Source organism: Pelophylax lessonae (genome assembly GCF_965119305.1).
Source record: "Pelophylax lessonae genome assembly, chromosome: 11".
Taxonomy (NCBI): domain Eukaryota; kingdom Metazoa; phylum Chordata; class Amphibia; order Anura; family Ranidae; genus Pelophylax; species Pelophylax lessonae.
In genome coordinates, this window is record NC_138778.1 from 132,659,014 (window position 1) to 132,672,591 (window position 13,578).

A 13,578-nucleotide genomic window follows, 5' to 3' on the forward strand; every position below is an offset into this window, starting at 1 on the left:
AGCTTGTATAACAGTGTAAATTTGGTGTCCCTTCAAAATAACTCAACGCACAGCCATTATTGTCTAAACCGCTGGCAACAAAAGTGAGTACACCCCTAAGTAAAAATGTCCAAATTGGGCCCAAAGTGTCAATATTTTGTGTGACCATCATTATTTTCCAGCACCGCCTTAACCCTCTTGGGCATGGAGCTCACCAGAACTTCACAGATTGCCACTGGACGCCTCTTCCACTCCTGGAGCTGGTGAATGTTAGAGACCTTGCGCTCCTCCACCTTTTGTTTGAGGATGCCCCACAGATGCTCAATAGGGTTTAGGTCTGTAGACATGATTGGCCAGTCCATCACCTTTACCCTCAGATTCTTTAGCAAGGCAGTGGTCATCTTGGAGTTGTGTTTGGGGTCCTTATCATGTTGGAATACTGCCCTTCCACCCAGTCTTCGAAGGGAGGGGATCATGCTCTGCTTCAGTATGTCACAGTACACATTGGCATTCATGGTTCCCTCAAGCAATTGCAGCTCCCAAGTGCCGGAAGCACTCATGCAGCCCCAGACCATAACACTCCCACCGCCATGCTTGACTGTAGGCAAGACACACTTGTCTTTGTACTCCTCATCTGGTTGCCTCCACACACTGAAACAAATAAGTTTATCTTGGTCTCATCAGACCACAGGACATGGTTCCAGTAATCCATGTCCTCAGTCTGCTTGTCTTCAGCAAACTGTTTGCAGGCTTTTTTTTGTGCATCATCCTTAAAAGAGGCTTCCTTTTGGGATGACAGCCATGCATACCAATTTGATGCAGTGTGCAGCGTATGGTCTGAGCACTGACAGGCTGACCCCGCCCCCTTCAACTTCTGCAGCAATGCTGGCAGCATTCATACGTCTATTTCCCGAACATAACCTCTGGATAAGAAGCTGAGCTTGTGCACTCAACCTCTTTGGTCAACTATGGCAAGGCCTGCATTGAGTGGAGCCTAGGCCATCTTTATGTAGAGCACCAATTATTTTTTCAGATCCTCAGAGAGTTCTTTGCCATGAGGTGTCATGTTGAACTTCCAGTGTCCAGTATGAGAGACTGAGAGTGATAACACCAAATTTAACACACCTGCTCCCCATTCACACCTGAGACCTTGTAACACTAACGAATCATATGACACCTGGGAGGGAAAATGGCTTATTGGGCCAAATTTGGTCATTTTCACTTAGGGGTGTACTTACATTTGTTGCCATCAGTTTAGACATTAATGGCTGTGTGTTGAGTTATTTTGAGGGGACAGCAAATTTACACTGTTATACAAGCTGTACACTCACTACTTTACATTGTAGCAAAGTGTAATTTTTTTCAGTGTTACTTCAATGTATATATACGGTATATGTCCTCAGACGGGAGCAGTGATATCTGAATCATGGCGCAGCTGCAGCCATGGTCGTTGTATCATTTTCACAGCAGGCGATGGGCTTTCATGTAAAAGTGATCTGAGTGGCTCTACAGCTGCTCAATCACTTTCATAGATGGCAAAAGTCCACCACCATTGTATTCTCCGGGGGCTTTGCTTTCAGAAAATGAATAATGTTTGGGAGTTCTAAGTAATTTTCTAGCAAAAAAATTGGCCCAGATAGCAAGTGGTTAAGAAGTTCTATTTTTGGAGGTCCATATGGGGTTGAGCTTGTATTAAAGAACATTATCATTTAGATGTGTCCAGAGCATGGTGATGTTTTAATATAGTCCTGCATACTGACCCAAAAAATGTACATCACTTTGCCAAATTTGTGCTTTTAAGGATAAGTCCACTTTTTTTTAAGAAAAACATAATAAATGCAAATCTTTTGCAGGTGAAAAATGTGCATTTACTATTTTGTTTGTGTAGGAGCCTGGAAAGCATTGCACCTGTGATCAGCAGATTGCGGGTGAAAACCAGGACTCCTGCAGACTGTCAATGTAAGCTGCCTGCCCGTACAACGAACGGGCAGGCAGTTTCATAAAGACAGGAAGACTCAATGAACTACTCGAGCACTCAACAGCGCTCTGGAAGTTCATTGAGAATTACAAGCTGGCAGCTGCAAATGCTGTTATTTGTAGTTCATTGATTCACAGGGATCATAGGGATTTCAAATACTGAGCAGGTATAGGGAGAAGATCCCTGACCTGTTGCAGGGAGTGTGGGGATCAGGGAGCAGCGGCAGGATCGGGAGCATGTTACGCGTTCCACCCTAAAAGTGGAAAAAGAAGTGAACTTATCCTTTAAGGGTTATAGTTATATGATGGTATAGATGGGATTGTGCACTACCTTCCTCTAGCTGACACATGAGAGCTGGAAAAGGTTGTCCTTTGTACTGACACATGAGAGCTGGAAAAGGTTGTCCTTTGTACTGACACATGAGAGCTGGAAAAGGTTGTCCTTTGTACTGACACATGAGAGCTGGAAAAGGTTGTCCTTCGGGCTAAAATACAAGGTTGTGTGTTCTCCTAAAAACATACAGACTTTTTGGTTAGTTATAAAAACTATACAAAAAGTTGGAACAAAAGCCGAGCCATTGCCCACAGCAACAAAATGAAAGCCACTTTCCCAAAGGAAAAATGTTAAAACCTGAATGGTTGCTACAGACAACAACCTTGCTTTGTTCCCAATCTCTTTTCTCCAGTTTTCTACAAATAGAATTTTTTTGTTTTTAATCCGTTATTAGGTTGGATTTAATTAATGGAAAATCAATAGATCATTTTCTTACTAGGGTATTTCTATTTATTTTCTGCTTCGATTGACCTAACCTGGATTTATTCATTCACATCAAGCCTTTCTTTTACGTCAGTTCATTAACAAGTCTTTTTACTTTTTTTATAAGATGAATGTAATTAGCACATCTAGGAGGATGCTTAGAAATGTGGCACAAAGACAGGAAAGTAGATTGCCAGAAAGCTATCTTGATGGAGTTTGTATAGTAGCAATTAACAACATGGCACCTTATCAAAATGCCATGATACTGCAACATTCTTGTACTACACGGCCACAGGGCACACAATCTCTGAAAAAACATAACAAAGATAGATAGATAGATAGATAGATAGATAGATAGATAGATAGATAGATAGATAGATAGATAGATAGATAGATAGATAGATAGATAGATAGATAGATAGATAGATAGATAGATAGATAGATAGATAGATAGATAGATAGATAGATATTGGTTAGCATGAGAGCAGGGCAACTAGTAATTGCAGAATGAAAGATTATCAGTGGAAGCCTCCATGTTTCTCTCTGTAGAGAATACCTTTAGCAGTTGGCTAATTGTAGTCGGATAGTGTCATTTTTCAAACAACTTTTTTTCCAGAGGAACATAATTCATAAAACTTTAAAGTATAACTACTAGGAAAACATTTTTTTTTTTTTGGACAGAGTGCAGAGATATTAAACACCTGTCAAGTTTTAATTTCTGTCTGTGCCCCCGTTAAGGAGATTCACGCTCTCTATTTGTCCTGTTTACCATTATCATTGAAAGTGAAAGCACAGTGAGGGAAAAAAGTATTTGACCCCCTGCTGATTTTGTACGTTTTCCCTCTGACAACAAAATAAACAGTCTATGATTTTAATGGTAGGTTTATTTTAACAGTGAGAAACAAAATAACAACAAAATATCAAGAAAAATGCATTTCAAAAACGTTATAATTTGGTTGCATTTTAATGAGTGATGTTACCAAAAATATATGAGAGTTAATTTATCTCAGACAATATTTGGGTTAATAATGAGAGTTCTATGACTGAATGAAAACTTTAACACAGCAATTATTTATTTTTATAAGGTTTGCAAAGCCTACTTAATTTACATCAATAATAACTATTGTACATACTACAAAATGTAAAATATTCCTGGGTTCAACTAAACAAATACAATGCATAGAGTATAGACTCATATACACACACTATGACCGACACAAATAAAATATACAATTTACCCTTACTCCTTAATCCATAATTACCTCTAGTGATGGCTCTCGCTCTCCCATGCCAAACAGGAAGTCACCCTATCTCCTCTTTCCTCATATAGACCCTTCTCCCATAGCCTTGTATAGGGCAATACTCATTGGTTCAGCTATCTTGCTCTGTCACTTCCTGTGGGCGTATCTCCTCCCAGATTGGACCATTTCCCCCTCCCATAATTACGCCTCTTTCTAACCACTCCTTTTCTGTTGGGGGGGGAATCACTCCTACCTGTGGTGCCCTGGCTCCACAAAGTCTCGCTTCCAAAGATGTAATCACAGGTAATACTATCCGTAGTTGTTTATATGTAAACAGCAGTTGCCTGCATTTTAAATGGACTGGTTAAACCGGTTCCTATAGCTGACTGCTAACTGGAAGTCACACAACTTCATATAAGTGACAATCATCTCTCAACTAAATGTAAAATCCAAAACTCAATATCAGTTGAAAACTCAATACATGTATATATTTACATAAATATTTACACTCTCTACAATGGAGATTTATACATAATCTCCTCATCATCACAACAAGGTAAGGTAGATTACGCCTAAATTCCATATGGCAACAGTGAAATAAGTATTTAATCCCCTATCAATCAGCAAGATTTCTGGCTCCCAGGTATCTTCTATACAGGTAGAGAGCTAAGATTAGGAGCACTCTCTTAAAGAGGAAGTAAACCCTCCTCTACAATTTGTACCTATAGGCAAGCCTATGATAAGGCTTACCTATAGGTACTGTAAATATCTCCTAAACATGTACCGTTTAGGAGATATTTACCTTACATGTCGCCAGTGACGTCACTGGCGCATGCGCTCTGAAGGAACGGCCGATCGTGCCATTCCTTCAGAGCCCCGTGCCGTGACTGTCGGCTCCCGCGCGCGTGCGCGGGAGTGACGTCACCGCGGCTCCGGCCAATCAGATGGCCGGATGCCGCGATCCCGGAAGACGGGCGGCTAGACATGTCGCCCGTCATAGAGGTGAGTGAGCGGCACGGCGGGGGCTCGTTCTGAGGTAAGTATTGCATAATGAGCTAGTATGCGATGCATACTAGCTCATTATGTCTTTCTTTTGCAGGGTGTAAGAAAAAAAAAAAAATTTATACGAGTTTACAACCTCTTTAAAGAGAGTGCTCCTAATCTCAGCTTGTTACCTGTATAAAAGACACCTGTCCACAGAAGCAATCAAGCAGATTCCAATCTCTCCACCATGGCCAAGACCGAAGAGCTGTCCAATGATGTCAGGGACAAGATTTTAGACCTACACAAGGCTGGAATGGGCTAAAAGACCATCGCCAAGCAGCTTGGTGAGAGGGTGACAACAGTTGGTGAGATTATTAGCAAATGAAAGAAACACAAAATAACTGTCAATATCCCTCAGTCTGGGAAAGATCTCACCTCGTGGAGTTTCAATAATCATAAGAATGGTGAGGAATCAGCCCAGAACTACATGGGAAAATCTTCTCAATGATCTCAAGGCAGCTGAGACCATAGTCACCAAGTAAACAATTGGTGACACACTACTTTATGAAGGACTGAAATCCTGCAGCGCCCGCAAGGTTCCCCTACTCAAGAAAGCACATCTACAGGCCTGTCTGAAGTTTGCTAATGAACATCTGAATGATTCAGAGGAGAACTGGGTGAACGTTTTGTGGTCAGGTGAGACTAAAATCGAGCTCTTTGGCATCAACTCAACTCACCGTGTTTGGAGGAGGAGGAATGCTACCTATGACCCAAAGAACACCATCCCCACCGTCAAACACGAAGGTGGAAACATTATGCTTTGGGGGTGTTTTTCTGCTAAGGTGACAGGATAACTACATTGCATCAAAGGGACGATGAACGGGCCATGTACCATCAAATCTTGGGTGAAAACGTCCTTCCCTCAGTTAGTGCATTGAAAATGGGTCATGGATGGTTATTCCAGCATGGCAATAACCCAAAACATACGGCCAAGGCAACAAAATAATGGCTCAAAAAGAAGCACATTAAGGTCCTGGAGTGACCTAGCCAGTCTCCGGCCCCTAATTCCATAGAAAATATGTGGAGGGAGCTGAAGGTTCGAGTTACCAAACGTCAGCCTCAAAACCTTAAAGACTTGGAAAGGATCTGCAAAGAGGAGTTGAACAAAATCCCTCCTGAGATGTGTGCAAACCTGTTGGCCAACTACAGGAAACGCCTGACCCCTGATTGCCAACAAGAGTTTTGCAACCAAGTACTAAGTCATGTAATGTCATTTCTTTGTCAGTGGGCAAATGTAAAAAAAAAAATCCTCAGGGGATGAAATACTTTTTTCCTTCATTGTAAAAGAAAATCCCAAATTTTGGGTTGTCCCCCAAAAACATAATAGAGGAGAAATCTTCAAATGGGAAAACACTGAATCTGGTGACCTGGAGGTTCTCAAGGAGTTCCCGTAATTTGCAGGGATTTCCTCTCACTTCCTGTTTGGCTATGGGACAGGAAGTGAAGGGAAATCTCCGCAATAGTACACAGATGGCAATTAAAAAGTCTGATAGGTGTTATAACTCTTCTTTGCTCCATCAAGTTTGATAAGTTAAGAAAAAAAAAAAAAGTTTTGCCTATATTTCTACTTTAAGTTTGGAAGATATCCAGATGAGATAGTAAAGGTAATTTACCAACAATTAGAGATGTCCCAGTTTCACTTTACAGATCTTCAGTAGTGTTGGGCGAAGGATTTGGGCCAAGCATGAGTACAGGCTGAACATTGGCTGTTCGCCCTGTTTGGGGAACACCCGGATTTGTAGGGTGTTCGGCGGGTGTTCATCCTGATGAATGCCCTGCAATGCACTGCGCGCTGCACAGTGCATTCTGCTTCCTGATTGGGCAAAGCTCTCCCCATTCAGGGTGCAGTAAAAGCTGGTTGTTAAGGAGCGGTACCGGGAAGCTGGCCACGGCTTCCTTGACAACCGATGAGCTAATAGCTGTCAATGGGTTTCCCACTGCCAACTGAATAAAAAATAATTTTGCCGATAAAAATAGTAAAAAAAAAAACAATACCAGACCCTTATCCGAGCATGCAGCCTGGCAGGTTAGGAAAAGGGGGAGAGCGAGCATAGCAGGCCACATGCCCTCAACATGGGGGGAGGTTTTGGGGCAGTGGAGGCTCTGCTCCCCTCCCCACCCAAAATACTTTGTCCCAGTGTTGATTGGGACAAGGGTCTCTTCCCCAAAACCCTGGGCTGTGGTTATGGGGTTCTACTGGAAGGGGGCTTATCGGAATCTAGAAAGCCCCCTTTAACAAGGGGGCCTCTAGATCCTTGCCACACCCCTATGTGAAGGAGTATGGGGTACATTGTACCCCAAAAAAGTGAAAGTGCAGCGGATGTTGTGATTGACAATGGATGTACATGGGGGGGGGGGACACTGCTTTTTTTATTTTTATTAAAGGAATTGTCAAAAACCTGTCTACTGTTTTTATTTATTTTGACACTTTTTTTGGTGAAAGGATACTGCCCCCCCATACTCATTCACATAGAGAAGGGAATGTGATCTGGGGGCTCCCTTCCAGATTCCGATAAGCTCCCTGCCCACAGGCCCCCACATCCCAGGGGACCCCACGCTGTTTTTTTTTTTCTCTTTTTTTTAAATAGCCAGGTGTCGGCAACTGCAACTGCGAGTGTATTTAGATGTGATTTGACTCGTTTTTTTTTCTTTAGAAATGTCAGATTTGCTGCAGCATGTTCTATACATGGTACAGATATGCCCCTTTAAAGGCAGACTAAGGGGACCCCCCAGGTACTATATTTCAAATTTTTATTCTTATTGTTTCACTTAAGGCATCAGTAAAAACACTGCTCCCAAAAAAAACGATAATTTTTTTTTAAATTTCAGCCCTTGCCCCCTCCGTTGTCTGATTGACTAACTGGCTGTGATTGACAGCAGCGGGAGCCAATGGTTCCTGCTGCTGTCACAAGCCAATCAGCAGCGCACGTTCTCGAAGAGGTAAGGCTCTCGTGGAGATCGCTGGATCGAGAGGGGGCTTAAGTATTAGGCGGATCTGGGGGGCTCCTGCACACAGAAAGTGTTTTACCTTTATGCAAATGCATGAAGGTAAAAAACCTTGTGCCTTTACAACTACTTTAAGATCACTATGGTGTTTACCTTTACCCGGTAAACAAGTTACACTTTAAATGCCATTTAACCTAATCAAATACCCCATACATTTTTAAGATCCTTCAAGTCTATTTAGACAACCTGCATTTTATAACGCCTTAGGCTCGGTTCACATTTGTGCGATGCGGGAACGTTGCGAATATGCAGCGTGATCCCGCATTGCATCCGCACATCTGGCAGTTCACACTGCCATATGCGATACGCAGGAGGTGTCAATTAAATGACACCCCCAGTTTGATCGCATATCGCAGTGCGATCTGCAAGTTTGCACAGAATCGGATCGCACAAGTGTGAACCACTGTGCAATCCGATTCTGAGGTGGCTCAAAAAATGTCTCATGTGCGAGTTTGCTACGGATGCGCTGCAAATCCAGTCATACAAAGTGTATGGCTGAACTCGCATCCACACAGGAGATCGCATGTAATGAAGGAGCAGTGTGCTCCGAATTACATGCGATCAGCGCATCCGCACAAGTGTGAACCGGCACTTAAAGATAACTTTGTAAAGAACCTCCTTTAAGTTGTTTAAATAAACAACCAAATATAAACAGGCTAGCCCACAAAAACCAAGGCCACTTACATAGCCTTTTGGTGTGTAAAATGCAGCTTGACAGGTCAATCATGTATATCAACACCACATACATACACTATATTACCAAAAGTATTGAGACGCCTACACGCACATGAACTTTAATGGCATCTCAGTAGTAGTCCGTAGGGTTCAATATTGAGTTGGCCCACCTTTTGCAGCTAGAACAGCTTCAACTCTTCTGGGAAGGCTGTCCACAAGGTTTAGGAGTGTGTCTATGGAAATGTTTGACCATTCTTCCAGAAGCACTGATGTTGGATGAGAAGGCCTGGCTTGCAGTCTCCACTCTAATTCATTCCAAAGGTGTTCTATCGAGTGAGGTCAGGACTCTGTGCAGTCCATTCAAGTTCCTCCATCCCAAACTCACTCATCCATGTCTTTATAGGCCTTGCTTTGTGCACTGGTCCAAATCATTTGGTGGAGGGGGGATTATGGTATGGGGTTGTTTTTCAGGGGTATGGCTTGGACCCTTAGTTCTAGTGAAGGGTACTCCTAAGGCATTGAGCATTCCAAGACATTTTGGACAATTTCATGTTTCCAACTTTGTGAGAACAGTTTGGGGATGGATTAGAGAGGAGACTGTGAGCCAGAACTTCTCGTCCAGCATCAGTGCCTGACCTCACAAATGCACTTCTGGAAGAATGGTAAACATTCCCATAGACACACTTCTAAACCAACTCAATATTGAACCCTATGGACTAAGACTGGGATACCATTAAAGTTGCCATGTGCATGTAAAGGCAGGTGTCCCAATGTATATATATTAAATACAGTATATATATATATATATATATGTGTATATATATATATATATAGTATCTCACAAACATGAGTACACCCCTCACATTTTTGTAAATATTTTATCATATCTTTTCATGTGACAACACTGAAAAAGTTACACTTTGCTACAATGTAAAGTAGTGAGTGTACAGCTTGTATAACAGTGTAAATTTGCTGTCCCCTCAAAATAATTCGACACACAGCCATTAATGTCTAAACTGCTGGCAACAAAAGTGAGTACACCCCTAAAGTAAAATTTCAACATTGGGCCCAAAGTGTCAATATTTGGTGTGGCCACCATTATTTTCCAGCACTGCCTTAACCCTCTTGGGCATGGAGTTCACCAGAGCTTCACAGGTTGCCACTGGATTCCTCTTCCACTCCTCCATGATGACATCACAGAGCTGGTGGATGTTAGAGACCTTGCGCTCCTCCACCTTCCGTTTGAGGATGCCCCACAGATGCTAAGTAGCGTTTAGGTCTGGAGACATGCTTGGCCAGTCCATCACCTTTACCCTCAGCTTCTTTAGCAAGGCAGTGGTCATCTTGGAGGTGTGTTTGGGGTTGTTATCATGTTGGAATACTGCCCTGCGGCCCAGTCTCCAAAGGGAGGGGATCATGCTCTGCTTCAGTATGTCACAGTATGAAATACTATATATATATCTCCTTATACACAGAATATACTACAGCTGGCCATAAATGAAATGAATCATTTTTTTCTATAAGACAGTGGACTGATAAAAAAAACTAAACAGATTTCGCTATCTATACAGGTGAGGTAGATAGGAGAAGCCTCCCTGCTGTGCTATTGTATTCTGACAGTGGGAACTCCTCTACTGTCAGAATAAACTGATCAGCGCTGCAGCTGATTAGCTGCAGTGCTGATCGAACAAAATGTTTTCCAACATTTCTGTTTGTGAGTCAGTAGGTCAGTTATTAGATCCCTGCTGAACTAACTAATATTTGATCCATCTACGGCCAGCTTAAGTCACAGCTCCCAGTCCAGCCCCCTTAGTGAAACAGATCATACTATTTATAGCACCTCTGCATCCTAAAACGGGAACCGAAATCTCGCAGGAACTCTGTGTCAAAATACAACACAGGCTCCCCAAAGATAAAGCCTGGAGCACATGGCAGACCTACAACCTAGTGATCATAGGATTTCTGTAATACTCCCTGGTATAGCTAATCGGAGTGATACCATCTCTTCTAGATACAATCACTTTCAGGGTAGCTGCACTTGATCTCACCTGCCTACAGACTTTTTTTTGTTTGTTAACCTAAATTGTTTTCTAAACATTTGCAGTCAAATCTGATAATGTGTCTGTCACTCAGATAGATAGATAGATAGATAGATAGATAGATAGATAGATAGATAGATAGATAGATAGATAGATAGATAGATAGATAGATAGATAGATAGATAGATAGATAGATAGATAGATAGATAGATAGATAGATAGATAGATAGATAGATAGATAGATAGATAGATAGATAGATAGATAGATAGATAGCATAAGGAACAAACTATTTAGAGTAAGGGAATACAATAAGACACGTGGCCACTCACTAAAACTAGAGGAAAGGCGGTTTAACCTTAAAGTGCGTAAGGGGTTCTTCACTGTAAGAGCGGTAAGGATGTGGAATTCTCTTCCGCAAGCATCGTATCAGCGGGGAGCATTGATAGTTTCAAAAAACTATTGGATGGACACCTTAAAGACCACAACATACAGGGGTATACAATGTACGGTTAAAAGCAAACACACACACATAGGTTGAACTGGATGGACTTGTGTCTTTTTTCAGCCTCACTAACTATGTAACTATGTAACTATGTAACTATAGATAGATAGATAGATAAACAGAACAGACCCTCACTAAGCTTGAGTGCTTCTGTCAGTATATCGCTTCCTCCAGTCTGAACACATCAGACATCAAACACTATAGCCGCCCATTGCAACCAAGAACAAGATGGGACTCTTTTTAGCTGCAAAACCTGGAACACTTTATTTGAAAACTCACAGAGAATTTATACTACACAACCAGGTGAGGCTGATCACATTATCATATGCAAACGCAACTGTATACAGAAATATAATTAACACTATAAACATTAAGTTAATTAGCCACCAGGACCATCAGGGATCTTATTCCAAGTCAGACTTGCCGGTGTCAAGCTCACAAAGTACAATACACAGTATTACAAGAGTAAACACATCCCCACAGTAGTTTGCTAGCAGACAATAGGTGAGTTAATTAGCACAATTAACAATGAAAACAGTGATGTCCCCCCTCCTCAGACTAGTAGGCAACAGACTATAGCAAGAGACCTACTTACAATAAACACATTATGGCAGGGGACCCCAGTGGTTTGAGCGGATTACATTAACATCTACAGTCATTTGCTGGTTTGAGGCATAGAGGCCCCAAATATAGATAAGAACCTCCAGTTCCCAGAGTCTGTTTTAGGAGGAGACATGAACTTGAATCAGAAAGAAGACCACTCCACGGATCCCTCAGGCATACACCTTCTAAAGAGTAGTGTTCCCTTAAATGCCAGGGTCCATAGTCAGTGGGCAAGAGGCTAGCCTGCAGTCCCCTTCAAAAGCCTCTGTCCCAAGTGAGTCTGTCATAGATAGATAGATAGATAGATAGATAGATAGATAGATAGATAGATAGATAGATAGATAGATAGATAGATAGATAGATAGATAGATAGATAGATAGATAGATAGATAGATAGATAGATAGATAGATAGAGATTTATACTTGTTAATTTTGTACCATATGTCAGCATGTTGATGGGTATTAATATGGGCTTTTAAAATGTGCTAACTGGTACAGTGGAGAGGAGGACGGGTCAAAGCAATAAGAGAAAGAAGTAAATTCAGAGTGAAGACAGACGGTAAACTAAAATTGGAACAAAACTGGCATAAATGATGCAGAAAAGCTAAATAAAGGAGAGAAAGAAATCAAAGGGGTGTAAACAAACAACAGGTTGTAACATTCTGGGAACGGGTAAAAAAAGCAGACATCCCTCATTATGTCTGCAATCATTAACATATGTTGTTAATTACCAGGACGGTACAAATTGCTATTATCTTGCCAGCCGCTGCAAGATCATGAGCAGTCATACAGCAGACTGCAGAGGAGGGGCATAATAGATCTGAAAATAGAGGACATGTGTGGCATAAATGTATGCAGCTAAAGGGAATCTATTTTTATATGTTCTAAATATATATGTAAATATGGTTGGCTTTGAGCAGAAAATGTCTTGCGTGCCTGTCAGTATTTAATCAACCTTGTTTTTTTATAGTGATAGATTGGTGACAGTAATTTTCATTATTAATAGGGGTGCCATTATTAAATGGGTTGCCATGTTTGCTTATTATGGGGAAGCACTGTTTTCTGCTTAGTGACGCTGACACCTTGCTGTCTATTATTTTCAGTATGTGTTTATCTTAATTTTTTTACATCCTAGAAGGTGTCCTTTAAAGGAATGTGTATGGGAGTAATACCATACCTGCATTACATATTCTCTCTTCATTTTTGTGCACCCTAGGGCCTTAGTTGCTTTTGGAACTTGACATTGAGTGCTTCTGCTTATTTTACTGTAACAAGTATTCCCAAGTTCTTCCATGGCTCTGTTTCTCCAACCTTACATTATCATATGCTGTTTAACTGCTCTGTATTATGTCACTATCCTGCTGAGTTTAAATAAATCTACATAATTTAGTGTCAGTACCAAAAGCAGGAATGCATAGGGAAGGGTAAAGGGTAGACTCTCCTTCATCCATGCTCAGCCATCATTATGTTATTCCCTTGCAGGAAGGGTGTTTTAAGGTAGGTTGTGAATGGCTACTGTGCAGGAGAGCTTCATACTCAAGGGCTGAGAGTTCAATCCAGTAAAACCATGGCCGCCAATATTTATCATGGGTGGAAATGGAATGAAAAAAGGTCCATATTCTTGATCTTGTTTATTTTGGCTATCTACAACTTTGTGGAGTGAGGGAGGTTTTTTTGCAAAGCTCTGGATACAACTCCTGGTTGCATTGATTAGTTGGGGGGAGGACTGATGTCTTGTAATTTTTCTCTTTCAA

At 41.4% G+C, this 13,578-nt stretch overlaps 1 protein-coding gene across 3 annotated transcripts in view; it reads left to right on the forward strand.

Moving 5' to 3' along the window:
- The window catches only part of GRIN2C (glutamate ionotropic receptor NMDA type subunit 2C), a 240,164-nt gene that overhangs the window by 151,329 nt on the left and 75,257 nt on the right, over positions 1-13,578 (forward strand). The gene's annotated exons all lie outside the window — the stretch shown is intronic.